Here is a 16,531-nt window from a genome sequence, read left to right on the forward strand (position 1 = left end):
GTGCTCCGGCGTGGGGGTTGGCCCGCTCCCCTGGGTGGTTGTGGTCCAGGGCGGCTCAGGGCTCCTCGGTGGGAGGGGGGGCTCTGCCGGGTGGTGGGTAGCTCTCGGGGGTGCGTGGCGCTGGGGCCTGGCTGCTGGCCCATGGGGGGGGGGGGGGGGCATCCTGGGGGGGGGCTCTGTTACCTCTGGTTCCCCTGGACCTGCGCTTCTTGGTGTGGGGGGCGCTGTTCGGGGTCTCCCTCTCCCGCCCGCTGGGGTGGGCATGCGGGAGTCACTGGGAAATGCGGCCCTGGGACTCCACTGCTCCTGGGGGGGCCGTGGGCGGGTGGGATTCCCGGGTCTTTCTCTGCCTGCCTCTGCCCTCTGGGGAATGTTGTCGCAGCTTTCTACCCCTGCTGGTAAGTACATTCTGTACATTTATCCTATGTTGCACTTTTATGTTGCACATAAACACACACACACATACATAACAGTCATTTATGCTGTATGTCTTGGGTACTTTCTGCTCTTCTTTGCAGTGGTCATTTGAGCTGCTTGTTTTTTTTCCCCTGCCCTTCTGTCTTTTCCCTTTTTATTTTCTCTCCCCCTCTTTTCTTTTTCCCTCTTTTCTTTTATCTTCTTATGGCCCACCTAACCCCAATTATTGTTATCAATATTGCACTATATTATACTGAATTGTTATCATCTGATCTGTACATAAAAACAAAGTTGTCCTCCAAAGATGGGGGGGTGGAGGTGGGCCACAAAAAAAAAAAAACCCAAACAATAAAAAACATATAACACAACCCAAAACAGCTTGGCACACAAAAATTAAAAAAAGCTAATCAGGAAGCACACTCAGGTAACCATACCCTACCTATTTCTAATCTTAAATGGAACCACCCAGAAACTTACCAAGCTCGGACACAATTACCAGAAATTAATTAGTGGGATTACTCTGGGAGAGCCACTGGTGGCACAGAGCAGGACTCACATATTGCACATTCAGGCCTCTCTGGTGACATGCCTGGGAACAGAGACCAAGTGATCAAACCCACGGTCTACACTGACTACAAATCTAAAGTCAACCTCCACTGTAGCACTAAAAGTGCTGCATTATGAAGATCATTTCACCCCTACTGACAAAGGGTGTGTTCACTAAAACACAATACATATTCATATTTATGATATTTAATTTGTTAATATTTGTATAGCACAACTAATATAATGTCAGTTTGTGCTTTTGCCATCTGTATTTATGAAGATCATTTTACCCCTACTGACAAAGGGTGTGTTCACTAAAACACAATAAATATTCATATTTATGATATTTAATTTGTTAATATTTGTATAGCACAACTAATATAATGTCAGTTTGTGCTTTTGCCATCTGTATTTATGAAATATCTTTTGTTTAAAGGTTATTGGCTCAAACATTTAGTATCCTAAATCTCTCTGAACTCTATTTCACTCAGTTGATGGTGGAGTAGAGAAGCTCACCTTGCTGCACAGCTCCAGAAGGCGGCTCTTCATTCTGCCATCTTTGATGTCCTCTGCTGCCCTCTGCAGGCCACTAAGCAGCTCCTGATGGTGGCGGGCCCTCTGCTCATGGTACACCGCCCGAAACTCCACCAGCTGCTGTGGTGTCCAGAAGTGGCCAATCAGGAGCTGCCGGGGGAAAAGGTACCTGGTAAATGGAGGGAAGGGGAGGAGCATGATGAGTGCAGGAAGATGGAAGGATGAATGGATGGATGGATGAACGGATGGATGAATGTGTGAGGAAGTTATTGAGAGTAACAGATAGATGGGCGATGAAGGACCAAAAGAGAAGTCCCCTTTAATTGTATCATCACACTGGTATACAAATTTTGGTAAAACTTTTGTTTCCTCAGTAATTTTTGGTGTTTCATATAGATATGAACACAAATATGTATGTATGGTCTTTCCAACTTCACACTATGCAGAAGTAGAACTGGCAGCAAGGTTCAACACTTGTCTTCCATTAACACTGAAGACCATTGCTCTTTGTCCACATGTTTAATGGTGAAGAAAGTGTGAAACTGAAATAAAATATACTACTGTATATATTATATATATATTGGAATCTTCATACACACTGTCCCTACAGTGTAGCTTAACTTACACTGACATTATTTTACTGAACTCTAAACACGTGGCTTCAATAACTTCTGATATTGCAAAATATAATGATAAAACTAAGTAAGCAATGACAGAGTTAAGTAAAGAATAAAAATATATACATACAGACGATACCAAAAATATGGAGGCAGATACATTTAACTGTAACTGTGGATTACTCATCAAACATCATGTAAAACATCCATAAACTTCCTGCTTCCTGTGATGTCACTGTTTGACAAATTGCAAAATCACCAATAGTGGGTGCTAAAGATACACTAACAGCATGCACTAACAGCACAATATATTCAAAATTTCTGTATCATGTAGGGTTTTTGAGAAACAGGCAGTTATGCATTATCTATTGTTGCACATTAGGACTAATTGCTTTCAAGTACAACCAACAGGAAGCAAAATTAAAAATGTTTTGCTGCAGATTTTCGCTTGTAGTCAATGTGTGATGCTTCATGTACTAGAGTACAACAACAGGATAGATAAACTCCTCTTCCCCTGGTACTTCTCTGGCCAATGTCTTGGTGGAACCTTTCGCCATGTTAGTTAGACATTAAATGTGTTCAACATAGTTTGTAGTTGTGTAGAAAGTTACAGACTATGTTCCTGAAGGCTGCCCATGCAACATGTTCTGCACCCTCCAGAAGACTCTCAAAATCATGTCTCAGATTTATGGTCCAATGAAAATACCTTCTTTAATCTTCGTATAACTTGTGCCTGGAAACATTTAGTGCAGTGGTTCCCAAACTTTTTCTGCCGTGCCCCCCTTTAGTAGATGAGAATATTTTTGCGCCCCCCCCCCCCTACAACCCCCCCCCCCCCCCTTCATATTGACTAGGGATGTGTTGAAAACTTACAAAAACAGTAGGTTCACAACTTTGGTCAAACATGAAAAAAATAAACTGCAAGAAACCTTTTAAATGGTTCAAGAATTCTAAATATAATTTAAAATAAATAAGGAGATGAAATAAGAGAAACAGCAATACATATGCGGCTAGTTTGCAAGCGCAGACATCACGCAGAGCACAAAGCATGTAACGGCCAGAAATATGTGTACTGTCTCTTTAAGGGAGCGAGTTGAGCGCGCGTATGGAATATTGTTTTTTTAGCTTTCTGCCGTAGACTGAGTCAGACCACTACTCTTTAATTTATTTCTGTAAGTAACGCATTAAATGAGCGTTGGACAACTCACCAGTTCATGTATGAACAGTGAAGTATTGCTGGAGCCCAGGTTTATTTTGGTCAACCAGCAAATTGGAATACCACCAGCACGAGTATTAAGGTTGAACTAACTCCGAAAACGGTGCATCCCTAATATTGACACATGTGCACGTTTTACTTTCAAGCTCCGCGCCCCCCTGCAATAGCTCCGCGCCCCCCACTTTGGGAACCACTGATTTAGTGTAAGTAGGCAAATGCCTTCCTTGTTCATTGCCTTTACTAAGTTTTCTCATTAAGTCAAGTTTGATGTGCAGTGGCGGGAGAAATATCTTCTTTGGATACACCAATGGGTCGCATTGTCTTCTGTTCTAGAACCAATTTCTTGCAGGATAGCCAGTTTGTTCTCATATAATGTGTCTCTGGCTCGACACAGTATTTGATGTAAACCACTGTAGACCCAGTAAAAGTGTAACTATTTTGAAATCATCACACAAAGTATATTCCAGTTATACTAGTATTGAACGTGAATCACTAGAATTTGCAAATTGTCATGTTGCTTTTATGTGAACTGCATGTCCATCAGGTATGGATTAGTAGTATTAATTAATTCATTACTTTAAATTAATTAGTTTTAATATATTGTTGAATGAAAAACATTGATACTATGATGTAGGACTTATTAGTGCTGGAATTAGGCTATGCTGTCATGGCAACTACTATAGCTGAGGTCATGTGTGCTGGAGCATGCCCAAACATCAGACAGACCCATGATCAGACAGTCCCATGATCAGACAGTCCCATGCCATTTCTCAAAAACCCTACGTGATGGGACGATTTCAATGCCATTTCTGTAATCAGCATTGCAACACCTATACGGCACACCAAAAATTATGATGGAAACAAAAACCTTGTAAACCAGTCTCACCAGAGGAACGGCTTTGATCATGTCTCTGCGAAACTGTCGGGCATAATTAAAGCATGCATTATTGAGATACAATCCCACAAAATATTCCTGCATACTTCATTTGTGTTTCACTGTACTGACACTGATTTGTTTGTAATTACTAATTGGAACAGACCAGTGGGGGGGGGGGGGGGGGGGGGGGGTTCTTTGGAGATTGAGTTTATATTTTAATATATTTGTGTGCTGATTCAGGGAGTAATGAAGATTTTCATGAAAGAAGTTCTGGTATGTTTGCTTTATGTTGGATTGTTTATTTAGTAAATAAGTTTATATAGTTTATTTGGATTTGATATGATATGGGGGGGCAGTAAACCCCAGACTTTGGAAACCTGGGAGACAAATAAACAACTATGGTGTGTAAATTTCCATGATGGCTTCTGTCTCAGTTCCTCCAGCGGTCATCCGGCAACAGCAACATTAGTCTCATTTGTAGCTAGTCTGTGGACAGCATTAGTCTGATTTGTAGCCAGGGTGTGGGTAACATTAGTCTGATTGATGCAACAAGTATAAATATTGGATAGTTTTCCATTTTACATCAGAGCAAGTGTGTGCGCTAGTGCCTCTGAGGAGTTTTAACAGATCAACAGAACAGGAAATAGAGCATAAAATCACAAGAGCAAAGAATAAGAGCAAACACCACTATGTTGCACTAAGCAACAGAAGACTAGTGAAACAGGATCTATATACTAAACTTAATGAACCAAAGAAATGGGACAGCTGCAACCAATGATCAGGGTGTGAACAGACCGAAACCAAAACAAAGACAGGCAAAGGTGGAGCTATGAAACGTTGAAGCAAAACTAACAGTTGGGGGGTAGAGCCAGATGTGACACCCTAATTGGTCCAATACACCTGATTCAGTTTTTGGGATTTTTAAAGATTGCATTAAGATGTGAAAATTATTCCGGCATAAAATTGGTCTTCTGTTTGAACAAAAACATCTGATCTGATCAGTGACCATGTGTAATGTATTTTTTTTTACAAAAATGATTTCTTGAAAGACTCAAGAAATAATAACTAGATTAAAATGAACCTGATGACAATTTTTGATTCATTTCAAAAGAAAGGAAGGGAGTGTTGAAGGTGATTTTGTCAAAATGAAACTGTACCATCCCAGCCCCCTGGAGGCCACGCCCACATTGATCATGTTCATATTAAACCAGTCTACTCCCTCTGTCTCAAGACCAGTAACCAGATGACCAACGATGGGTCTGCAGCTCACACTGATACTCACCTGCTTGTTTTGCTACAAAGGTAATGTGTAATGTTTTAAAATATGGACTTAACTGGAATTGCAGTGCATTTAGTATTTAATTATAATTTAATTAGTAATAGTAATTTAATTCTAATTCTCTTTTCTGAATTTGCCATTAAAGAACTGCTGCTGAACAAATTAATTGATTTTTTAATTGATTGTAATTTACATGCTTCTGTACTAAATAAATAAATAAAACCTTACAGAACTTTTAACAGTGCACTCTTTTCAACAAGCATTGGCACTGAAATGTTATCAGTGTATATCAGAGCAAACACTGGAAACATGCCCACAAACAGACTGTGTTGGTGACTGTGCCAGTGTCCACATGATATTTACTATGAAAGGAGGTAAGTAACATATCAAGAGGAGTCTATTGTCTAAGGCACCACATTATAGTACTAATTGTATATCTATGACCAGTCTAGCTAAGGAAGAACTGTTTGTAGCTACACCAATTCAGGACTACACCAACTCATGCCTTCATGTCACTTTGGACATGTGACTGGCAGGGAGTGTGAAATAAAATGGAAGCGATCTCGCCAAGTCTCAGGGGAAAAAGGAGGTTTTAATGTAGAAAGTGTGCAAACCAAAAACCTGTGACAAGATCCAAATTAAGGATACAATGACCAACAGTCAACTGGTACAAAGACAAGACATATATAGACAAACAACCAACCGTCAGGTGAGGCGGATCATTCGAACACAGGGGGACGAACACAACGCAACAACAAGACAACTGCCGCTGTATATGGGGGCGATCAGTAGGGGGCCAGCCGTACCGTGACAGGACAGACTTATTCAGATATTAAGCTATAACATATGGGACGCTTTAGCTTTTCACTTTGCCACAAAGGGAACATGGATGGGAAAAATAAATGGATAAACAAACAAACAAAAAAGTACTTTTGCGAGATTTTTAAGTCAGTGTACTTCTGAACTTTCAGTAAGAGTTAACGAATGGTCAAATTTATATAGTACTTTTAAATATACCCAAGATAGCACTACAATTAACATAGACAAAACCTTTTACATCCAGTCTACTGCACACAGTATATTCTCAAGCAGGGAGGGGATAGAGTACAACACCCAGGACAGAGTGTGAACAACATCACAGATAAAACAAAACAAAGAAACTCCAAAAACAATATTAAACCAGCATTAACCAGCTATTCATGCTTTTTCACACAGGGTCATTGGATGTTTAATAACGTTTCTTAATATATTTATAAAATATTTAACACAGAGCCCCTTTTATGCATATTAGGTCTGGATTTCAGATTGTTATGACCCTGCATTTGTACATTTCACACACTAAATTACATTACATCTTGTTATGACCCTGCCTGGTATTAACAAGATGTAATGTCCTTTAGCGTTTGAAACTAATTCAGAAACAATTTCTCACAGCACTGTATATATGAAAAGTATTCATAATATTCACAATACACATCTGCATTTTGGTTTTCTCTAGGTGATACACCACCGGAGGGTTTGCAAATTAAGCTTTGTGCAAACTCTTCTGCTGAGTGTGGGAGTTTTAACCTGGGACATCTGAAAATAACTTCTAAATGCTGCAACACTGATTTCTGCAACAACCAAACAGTTCCAGGTAAAACCAAGAACATTATTAACAGTATTAATCAAACAGTGGCAGGTAAAACCAAGAAAATTATTAACAGTATTAACCAAACAGTGCCTGGTAAAACATTTTGAAGAAGCAGGAAGATTGACCATGTAATTTAGTATTTATCATTTCCTGTGACGCTCGTAGGAAGGAGGCACGACGAGCGTCGCAAGGTGCAACATAGAACGTTTTATTGGACGAAACAGACGTGTAAGCGCCGAGCGTAGAGCGAGCACAACACACACTCACACTGGCACGGAACTTTAGACAAAGACGAGCACAAGACACTGCGCGAGCGCACATTAAATAGGTGATTAACACAGACCCTCGTGATCTCGAGACAAGGCACAGGTGAGACTACGAACACGCTCACAAACAACCCACACCCACGGAACTACTAATATGGACATAACAGCACGAAGACGACATAATGACACGCCCACAGGGAAGGGTCCGGGGCTGTGACCGTGACAGAACCCTCCACCAGGGGCTCGCTACTCCCGGAGCGTCCCGCGCAGCTGGAAAGCCCCGAACCAACACCAACGGGCAGGTCCGGTGCCGCCGGGTTCACGAGCCTCCGAGAGCCGTCTCCCCCGATGGTGGGAACCGCCACGAACAGCTCTAGAACACCCTCCCTGGGAAGACAGGGGAAAATACATTAAACACGGGCACGTGGACGAACACACATACAGGAACATGAAACACAAGGGGCACAAGAGGGAAAAGGAAATTAGGGATAAACAAGGGGACTGACAAACACACAGGCATGGGCAGCCAGGAGATCGCGCTCCCCGCTTGCAAGAGCGCGGCCAGCGGCGCGAACCCTCCCAGGGCTGCAGGCGGAACCAGAGGCGGGTTCCCTTCCTTCTGCGGGACCGGTCCTCCCGCGCGCGCAGCGCTGCTTGGCGCTCCAGGCAACCGCGCACCCGCTGGCTTGGCTTTGGGCGCTTCAGGCTTCTTCCTGGGCGCTGGCGGGGTTTTTGCCTGACGCCGCTCACTGGCCGGGGTACGAGGTGTCTCGGGGGGCAACCCGAAACACACCCCCGGGCCTCGTGTCTCTTGCGCTCGCCGGGGTAGCACCTCTTCGCCCTCTGACGTCTCCATCCCCTCCTCCTCCTCCGAGGCTCCTGGGCTCCTTGACATTGCCTCTTCCACGGAGACGTAAGGCGAGCAGTCCATCCAGCTCGCCTCAGAGCCCGAACGCGCCTCGCCCTCCGGTCTCCTCCCCTTCCCTGTACGCACGGTCATTTCTGACCGCACAGAGGGGGAAGAGCTAGACACCTCCTCGCCCTCGCTGTTGGATTCGGCGAGTGGCGCACACACGGACGGCGGAGGGCTGACGTCTTGTTCTCCCTCGCTGTCCTCTCTGGTGGACTCCGAGTAGACGGACGGGGGAGGACTGACGTCTGGATCCTCTCCTCCCGTAATACACGGTGGGCGCCGAGTAAACGGAGGGAGGGGGGACTGACGTCTGGATCCTCTCCTCCGTAATACACGGTGGGCGCCGAGTAAACGGAGGGAGGGGGACTGACGTCTTCACCCTCGCCCTCTCCGTAGTGCGTGCCTGATTCGGCACTTACAGAGGGCAGAGGGCTGGCTTCCTCGGTCACGAGGGGAGCGGAGTGCTTGAACGGAGCAGAGCTGGCACCTCTCTCCGTCTCCTCCTCGGAATCTTCGGAAGGAAGAGGACTCTCCTCCTCCTCGGACTCCTCGCTCCCAAACTCAACCTCGGGGGGGGCAAATGTCCACGCAGCTGTGCTCACATAGAACGGCCCAGTCTCCTCCAGGTCTGCCGGGGGGAAGGTCCCTTCCACCAGCAACTCCTCTCGGGCATATGCAGGGTGAGATGAATGGCGACGCTTGCTTTTCTTCTTTCCCTTCTTTGCCCGGGGAGCGTATCCCGGCATCTTGTAGGCTCGTCTTTCTGTGACGCTCGTAGGAAGGAGGCACGACGAGCGTCGCAAGGTGCAACATAGAACGTTTTATTGGACGAAACAGACGTGTAAGCGCCGAGCGTAGAGCGAGCACAACATACACTCACACTGGCACGGAACTTTAGACAAAGACGAGCACAAGACACTGCGCGAGCGCACATTAAATAGGTGATTAACACAGACCCTCGTGATCTCGAGACAAGGCACAGGTGAGACTACGAACACGCTCACAAACAACCCACACCCACGGAACTACTAATATGGACATAACAGCACGCAGACGACATAATGACACGCCCACAGGGAAGGGTCCGGGGCTGTGACCGTGACATTTCCAAATTGAATCTATAGTGAAAAATTGTCATTGATGATGTGTGCTGTAGACAACCTAGGTATATAAAACTAAAGTCAGTAATAAATTCTTAATGTGCTTTTACTTTGAAAAGTTTTTAAAAGTTTCAAAATCATTTGCTGCTAATTTTATAAAAGCATTTTGATTATGGATTTAATAAATATGATTTTGTAAATTATGACTTGTCAAAATGTGTTGACCTAAATGTTGAACTTGTGTTGCAGATCAACCTCCCAATGGGAAATACTGCTACACCTGTGATGGTGACACCTGCTCAGGAACTATCACATGTGAGGGGGATGAAAATCAATGTATCAGCATATCAGGTGAAAACGTATTTTTATGTTCTCCAAATATTTAATGCTACGTTAGACCTTTAGATCAAGAACATTCTAACACACAGAAAGCTTCTTTAAGCAAATCTGATCAGTTCTAAGAATTGAGATGTTACAGTAGATCAGAGATTGTTGACATTACATCTCTCGTTCAAAAGCCAATCGGGAGAACACGGTTTTGCCTGCGATGACACTTTTGGCCTTTTTTGTGTGTCTGAATAATGCCTGGTGCAAATATTTATTTCTCTCTGAAATTACTATGAAACACAGAGTAGACACATTAGACACAGTACGGTAAATAACTCAAACACAGTAAACAGATTTTACAGAATAGCAAATGAATATGAAACAGAGTAGGCAAGTTAGACACAGTTAATGACTATGAAACAGATCAGAAAACACCCAGGTCATATGATAATTAATTTATGAATGAACAGTAAACCATCTATTGAAGTACTATTGTGCTCCTACTAATGGTCTTTTCTGGTCTTTAGTGATTAATCTGTGTTGTGTTGATTTGTCAGCATAAAATTAATTTATATTTTCCAAAAGAACAGAATATAGTAAATCATGTAATGATCCTATAAATGAGGGGTCAACTGTAAACCAACATTAGAACCTAGGTGAGAAAATTACAATACTGTACTGTACATTACCCACCCCACAAAAAAAACCACTTAGAAATAAGGGTATGTGGACAATTCTGAGTAGAAATCCATTCTACCTGCACAATCTTATGTTGTATTTGTTATAATCCCACAGTCATTTTTCACTCCCCCCATCCCCCCCCCCCCCCCCCCCCCCCCCAATTTATGTAGAAGCTCCAAACATTACTATGAAGGGATGTGCAACCAAAAGCTTCTGTGATGGGATTACATTTCCTCAGCAGTCCATGAGCACTTTAAATGTGAGCTGCTGTGTGGGGAACCTGTGTAACAGTGGAAACATGGTTAATCTGAGCTTCCTCCTCATGCTGGGACCTCTACTGCCCTCCTTCTTCTTCCACTGAGCTCATTTTGATAAATGGTTGTTCTGCAGAAACTGGTGTTTAATCCAGGAAAGATTAAATATTGAACAGGCATACAATGGTACAATCTTACAATGTGGTATAATCTCTCCATTTCATCGTGTTCCTTTCATTTCATGTTAATGTGTTGTATTTCCTTCAGTTGTTTGGAACATCCAGTGAATAAACGGGGTCTCTCCCATCTACATGCTCTTTCCAAAGTTCCTCTTTTCATATATGTGGGAGAAACTGAAGAACTGAATTTCATACTGTTGTGCACTGTGTTTTCTTCCTTTTCTTGAATGGACCTCAAACATCTAGTAATACAGATGTATAATACAGTATTATCACCATTCAGAATGACAGCATTAGTCACACTTAGCCTCTTGCTTAATTAATTAGAAGCAGGGTTGTTGAGCGGGGGGGGGGGGGGGGGGGGGGGGTGGCGAACGTAAAATGGACACAGATTCAGTGTTATATCGCCGGTGTTCTGTCGGATTTTCCTACTTTGTCGAATTTTCCTACCGTATCAGCTGGCAGCGAGTATTTATAGACTAGTCTGTCGAATTTTCCTACCTTGTCGAATTTTCATACCGTGTCCGTTGGCATCGCGTATTTGTAGACGTATCTCTGTAGTTTGTTTACCTTATGGAAACGTTGTAATGTAGCGCAAATCAGCGTTTAAAAAGTAGCATTGTAGACGTATCTCTGTAGTTTGTTTACCTTATGGAAACGTTGTAATGTAGTGCAAATCAACGTTTAAAAAGTAGGATGAGCTTTAAAATAAAAGTTTTATTTTGCGTATTAGTGTATTATTAATAATAATACACTACACGGCTCAATCATTATCATGCGGAAATATCCAAGTCCCTATAGGTAATAACAGATAGTAAAACGGCGCTGTTTAAAACATTTTAATCAACTAGTTAACTTAATGCACAGTTGAAAACATTGCAACTACAAACAAAGAAGAAATTATAAACAAGAAATTAACTTACTGCACTATTGAAAGGACTAAATAGTACTGCACTGTTGAAATTCGCTAGCAGGCAGGAAAAATCGATGGGTGTAGTAGGCGGCCACCAAAATAGTGACGTAAAAGCGACTTGCGCATGCGCAGTAAGCCTTGGTATGAATTTTCGATGGGTAGGAAAAATCGACAGAACACCGGTGGATGGCGCCAGAGCTAGCGAACTAGTAACGTATTGAATCGTATATCAGACCCTCCAGAAAGTTGCGATGTTGCGATTTGCAACTTCAACGCAACTTCAAGCAAACCCCGCGAATTCAGGGCGGTGTTGCAACTTCAGCCAATCACCGCAACTTTCCCGCAAATTTGACCAATCACTGATGTCGTCTTGATGTGACGTCGACAAACTCCCGCCTTACCTCCGTATATACGTTCAAGAGGAGCAGACTGAAAGCAGCATGAGCGACGAAAATAACGGCAAAAAGATCGGGAAAAGCAGTATCCCGGTACACTACATGAAAACGGGGATAACCTGTCCAGATCCGACCCGCGAATTGATTATCTATGGCCCCCTGGATGATATTTAATTACTATTAGAACCGGCCCGCAGGCCACAGGCGCCCGATGGTGTTTTGCACCCACAAACACTACATTCCCCACAATGCAACGGTAGCCCGCGAAGTCACTGCAGCGCACGCAAGCGGCGAGGGTCTGAGATAAAGTTTATAAGTTTAAACTTTGAACTGAGATAAAGTTTAAAGTCAGAGATAAAATTTATTTATCTCTGATCCATATCTATGAGTTACTAGTTCGCTCTGGCGCCAACCACTGGCGATCGATGTCGATATAATACTTAATTTGTGTCCATTTTACAGGCCGCCCGGGTAACAACTTACGTTCGCCCCCCCCCCCCCCCAAAAGTTTCAAATCTCACTTCAAGCGATCTTGAAAAGTTGGCAACCCTGAATAAATAGGTAAATAGATAATTAAAATGGACTACTAAATAGAGGAAACCATACAACATTTACTCCCTATTGTAATGTACTCACAAAAAAGCAAAAACACACCGCAACTTCCATCGCGTACTCACAAAAAAGCAAAAACACACCGCAACTTCCATCGCAATTTTTTTGAAAAACACCCGCAACATCAAACATTTTAGCCCGCAACAATCACAAAAAAGGCCCGCGAAATCCTGGGGGGACTGATATATGTGGATCTGAGGTAAATAAACTGTATATTTTTTTCGGCGTGAGATATCGGAAGTGTGGCGTGAGAGCGTGTGAAAACGGTCAAATGCGTGTGTCTCACGCTTAATGCGTGAGAGTTGGCAACCCTGTAGAAGTCCCTTCTCAAGTTAATAAATCCACATGCAAAAACAGGTTATTTATCATACAAGTAAAAAAGAAGATAAAGAGAAACTTTTCACTTCTATCTTCCTTATTTATATATATATTAGTATTCGAGGGGACCGGAAGAGGGCGGAAGGAGCGGCTTAGTGAGGGAACTCCGTAAAACCGTGCACATTTATAGAGAAAAACACAGAATAACCATAACTAACTATTTAGACATAGGTATGTCAAAGGCCCCTGTAAATAAACATTGTGATATTTTTACGCGAACTCTCGGAAATACGCCGAAAACGACCTCGACGAACCTCTCAGCTGGCAAGGAAGCTGATGTTAGCAAAGACCACATGGCGCATGACACCGAAGTTCTAAACGAACTGAAACTACTCCGTGCTGACCTCGGGGTAAAATTGGACAACATAACTAGCCGACTAACCGACATAACAAACTCGATGTCCATACTGGAGAGTCCATAACTGAAATAAAGGAAGATGTTACTGTTACTGCACGTATTAACGAGGTAGAGCACCGAGTGAGTGAAGTCGAAGACGCGCTCGAAAACGCGAATACTAAATTAAATGCGGCGGTTAAACAAATTGCATCTCTCGAGCTTAAAACTGAAGATCTGGAAAATCGAGGAAGGAGAAAGAACCTTCGAGTGCTTGGTGTACGAGAGGGAGCTGAAGGCAAGGAACCACTCTTTGACTTTATCAGCAGAGGTGGGTAGGAACCATTGACTGTATATACAGGGGCGCAGATGGCACTGGGGACGGGGGGGACATGTCCCCCCCAGATTTATATTGACCCCATCCGGAATCTAGCATCTAGATTTCGTGTCCCCCCCAGATTAATATTGGTCCCCCTCACTTCAGAGTTTCCATCTGCGCCCATGTGTATATTCACGCTATTTTCCTGACAACGCCGGGCGGGGCCATATTGGTTGACTGTGTTCGAACTTCCGGTGCTACGTATACGCTGATACCGATTACAAGCAAAACGACAACAAACACAATATGACTAGCATAATATGTTCAGTTAGAGCAGAGGTGGCCAAGTGTAGGGGGGGGGAGTGTAAATTATTAGCGGGGCGGATGTAAAATGGACACAAATTAAGTAAAAAAAAAACAAGCACAAACTTAACTTTGATATAAACATATGGCGTGATATGCTTCAGGACTTTGTCACGTTTGGAGCACACTACGAGCTCTGTTATGTACGCAACTGTTGTTTTCTATGTGAAAAGTGTATAAACTTCGTTATTAACACTCGTTACAACGCCACTGACCTGCGCTCATCTTTAGGAAGAAGAGAACAGACAGTGTCAGTAGTTTTGAAGCTCCCTTAGTCGTCTGCGGTGCCTTTGCTGCACCTCGTATGTGGTTTATTCCAAAACGTGTGACAGAAGCGTCTCACCAACGAGACTCAAAGTACAATCACAACAGCACAGACACTTCATGCCGCTAGTCTCCCGTTTTCCACTACGCCGGTTTTAAAAGTGTTAGCGGCTCGCTGCTTGTAAACACACCGCGCACCACGAAGGTGTAGCAGTGTGTCTCCCTCAGAGCTGATGAGGTAACCGGGCTTCCAAAGAAGAGGACCTGCGTATAAGGCTGAAGGCGCTAAATTAAAAATATCCACCCAAACGTCCATACGTCTGCTCTTATCATTTTGTGGAGGGGAAACCAACACCAGATCATCCTTATGCCGAGACATGGCTCGGTTATGAAGCTCCGATGAAGCAAACGGTGTCGCGTGCTTGTGATCAGATAAGTAACTATTTTATAATCAGTGGCCACATCTTTTCCTTGCATTCATTTTGTAATTTTAGGAAGTAAAGAAGTAAATAGACAAGAATGCATATTTTATGAAAAAAATCATTAAAATGTAGTAGTGTACACTAATGCAAAAATAGCTGACCGGAAGTTCTAACACAAAGGCGGAAGAAACATACACTTGAAAGTGGGCGTGGCGAAATACGGTGAATATAAGTGGACTGGACGACGCGAGTGAAAAGTGAAGCCTCCGTGTGTCAGCTGCCCTCTAGTGGCTGGCTGCAGTACAACTTTTAACCCCGCCCATTCCCATGTTAGTGAACGGGCCGGACGAGAAACTTTGAATTTTTATTACACGTAAAATAAGTTTTTTGAGCAATTATATTTTGTCAATTCTATAAGACCCCATTGCGTTAGTAGCTCTCCCGGTGTTTTTCTATACGATAAACAGATTTTATAGAAGTTATTAAGTGTTACTTAAAGGGGTGTGGCGATAAGGTGATTGACAGTTAATAGCTGCGTTGGTTGACATCTAATACCAGACGCTCAAACGTGAACGCGAAACTCTCGACAGCAAAACTCTCGACAGCAATATTAAAACCTTTTACCTTTGTTTATTTTGTAAAACGTCAAAAGCGTCTATACTGGTAGGCGTATCCTAACGAATGTCGGGGCGGAGATACGGTCTCTAGCGGAGATACTGTCCTGCCTACCGGTTCTAATGCGCATGCTCTGTCTCCAATTTTCAAGATGGCAGCGTCCGTGCGGCCATCTTGGTGGCTTCAAAAACTCACAATGGGAGTCAACGGTGACGTACCATCCATTATATATACAGTCAATGGTAGGAACGCGTTACATTTACGCCGTTACATTTACTCAAGACAAAATGTACTTGTAAGAGTAGTTTTAATATGAACGGGGGGGGGGGGGGGGGGGGGGGGCGGGCGAGTGTAAGTTGTTGAGGGGGGGGGGGGTGTAAATTGACGACCGGGGAAGCAGTGTTAAAATGGAGACAAATTAAGTATTATATCGCCATCGATTCTTAGTGTTGACTTGTAACTCCCGCGGTGGCCCAACTCAAAAGTAGCCCAAAAAACCGCACCCCGTGACCCCAGAATTTTTACCTGCGGAAGGAGTTTCAAACAAGCCCAATTTGGCGTGAAAACCGCGAACCTGGCAACACTGTGAGTGACCAATCAAAGGAAGCCGGTCAGTCACGTGATCACATACGCAAACTTTCTCAACCGGTAGCAAGAAAGTATGGTGACAGAAACGATAACGTTCATTAAAAAATAATCCGAAAATGATAGTAGGCCTATGTCTATTCGGGTTTTTTAAGGCGTTCCCGACGAAGAGCTCGGCGAATAAACTGAGCTTCAATATCCATATGATCCTCGAGGAAAGGACACGTCATGATGACATGTTTGTAACCAGGGGCGGACTGGGTAACCAGGGGCGGACTGGGGAGAAAAAGTGGCCCGGGAGTTCCTGACAGACTGGCCCACTATATATATATATATATACACACACACATAATATATGTATATGTATATATGTATATGTATATATGTATATGTATATATATATGTATATATATATATATATATGTATATGTATATATATGTATGTATATGTATATATATATATATATATATATATATATATATATATATATA

General features: G+C 43.1%; 1 long non-coding RNA gene across 2 annotated transcripts; it reads left to right on the top strand.

Moving 5' to 3' along the window:
• The first annotated feature begins 4,423 nt into the window (after nt 1–4,423).
• On the top strand, nt 4,424–11,089 carry LOC143525138 (uncharacterized). Of its 2 annotated transcripts, none has more exons than XR_013133576.1 (5): nt 4,424–5,509; nt 5,717–5,860; nt 6,985–7,122; nt 9,648–9,749; nt 10,577–11,089. It is a non-coding gene; the product is annotated as an uncharacterized LOC143525138 (long non-coding RNA). The 2 variants fall into 2 exon arrangements; XR_013133577.1 differs by having other exon boundaries at nt 5,747–5,860.
• Nucleotides 11,090–16,531: the final 5,442 nt, after the last annotated feature.

The sequence above is a fragment of the Brachyhypopomus gauderio genome, chromosome 10 (assembly GCF_052324685.1).
Source record: "Brachyhypopomus gauderio isolate BG-103 chromosome 10, BGAUD_0.2, whole genome shotgun sequence".
In the NCBI taxonomy this organism is placed as follows: Eukaryota; Metazoa; Chordata; class Actinopteri; order Gymnotiformes; family Hypopomidae; genus Brachyhypopomus; species Brachyhypopomus gauderio.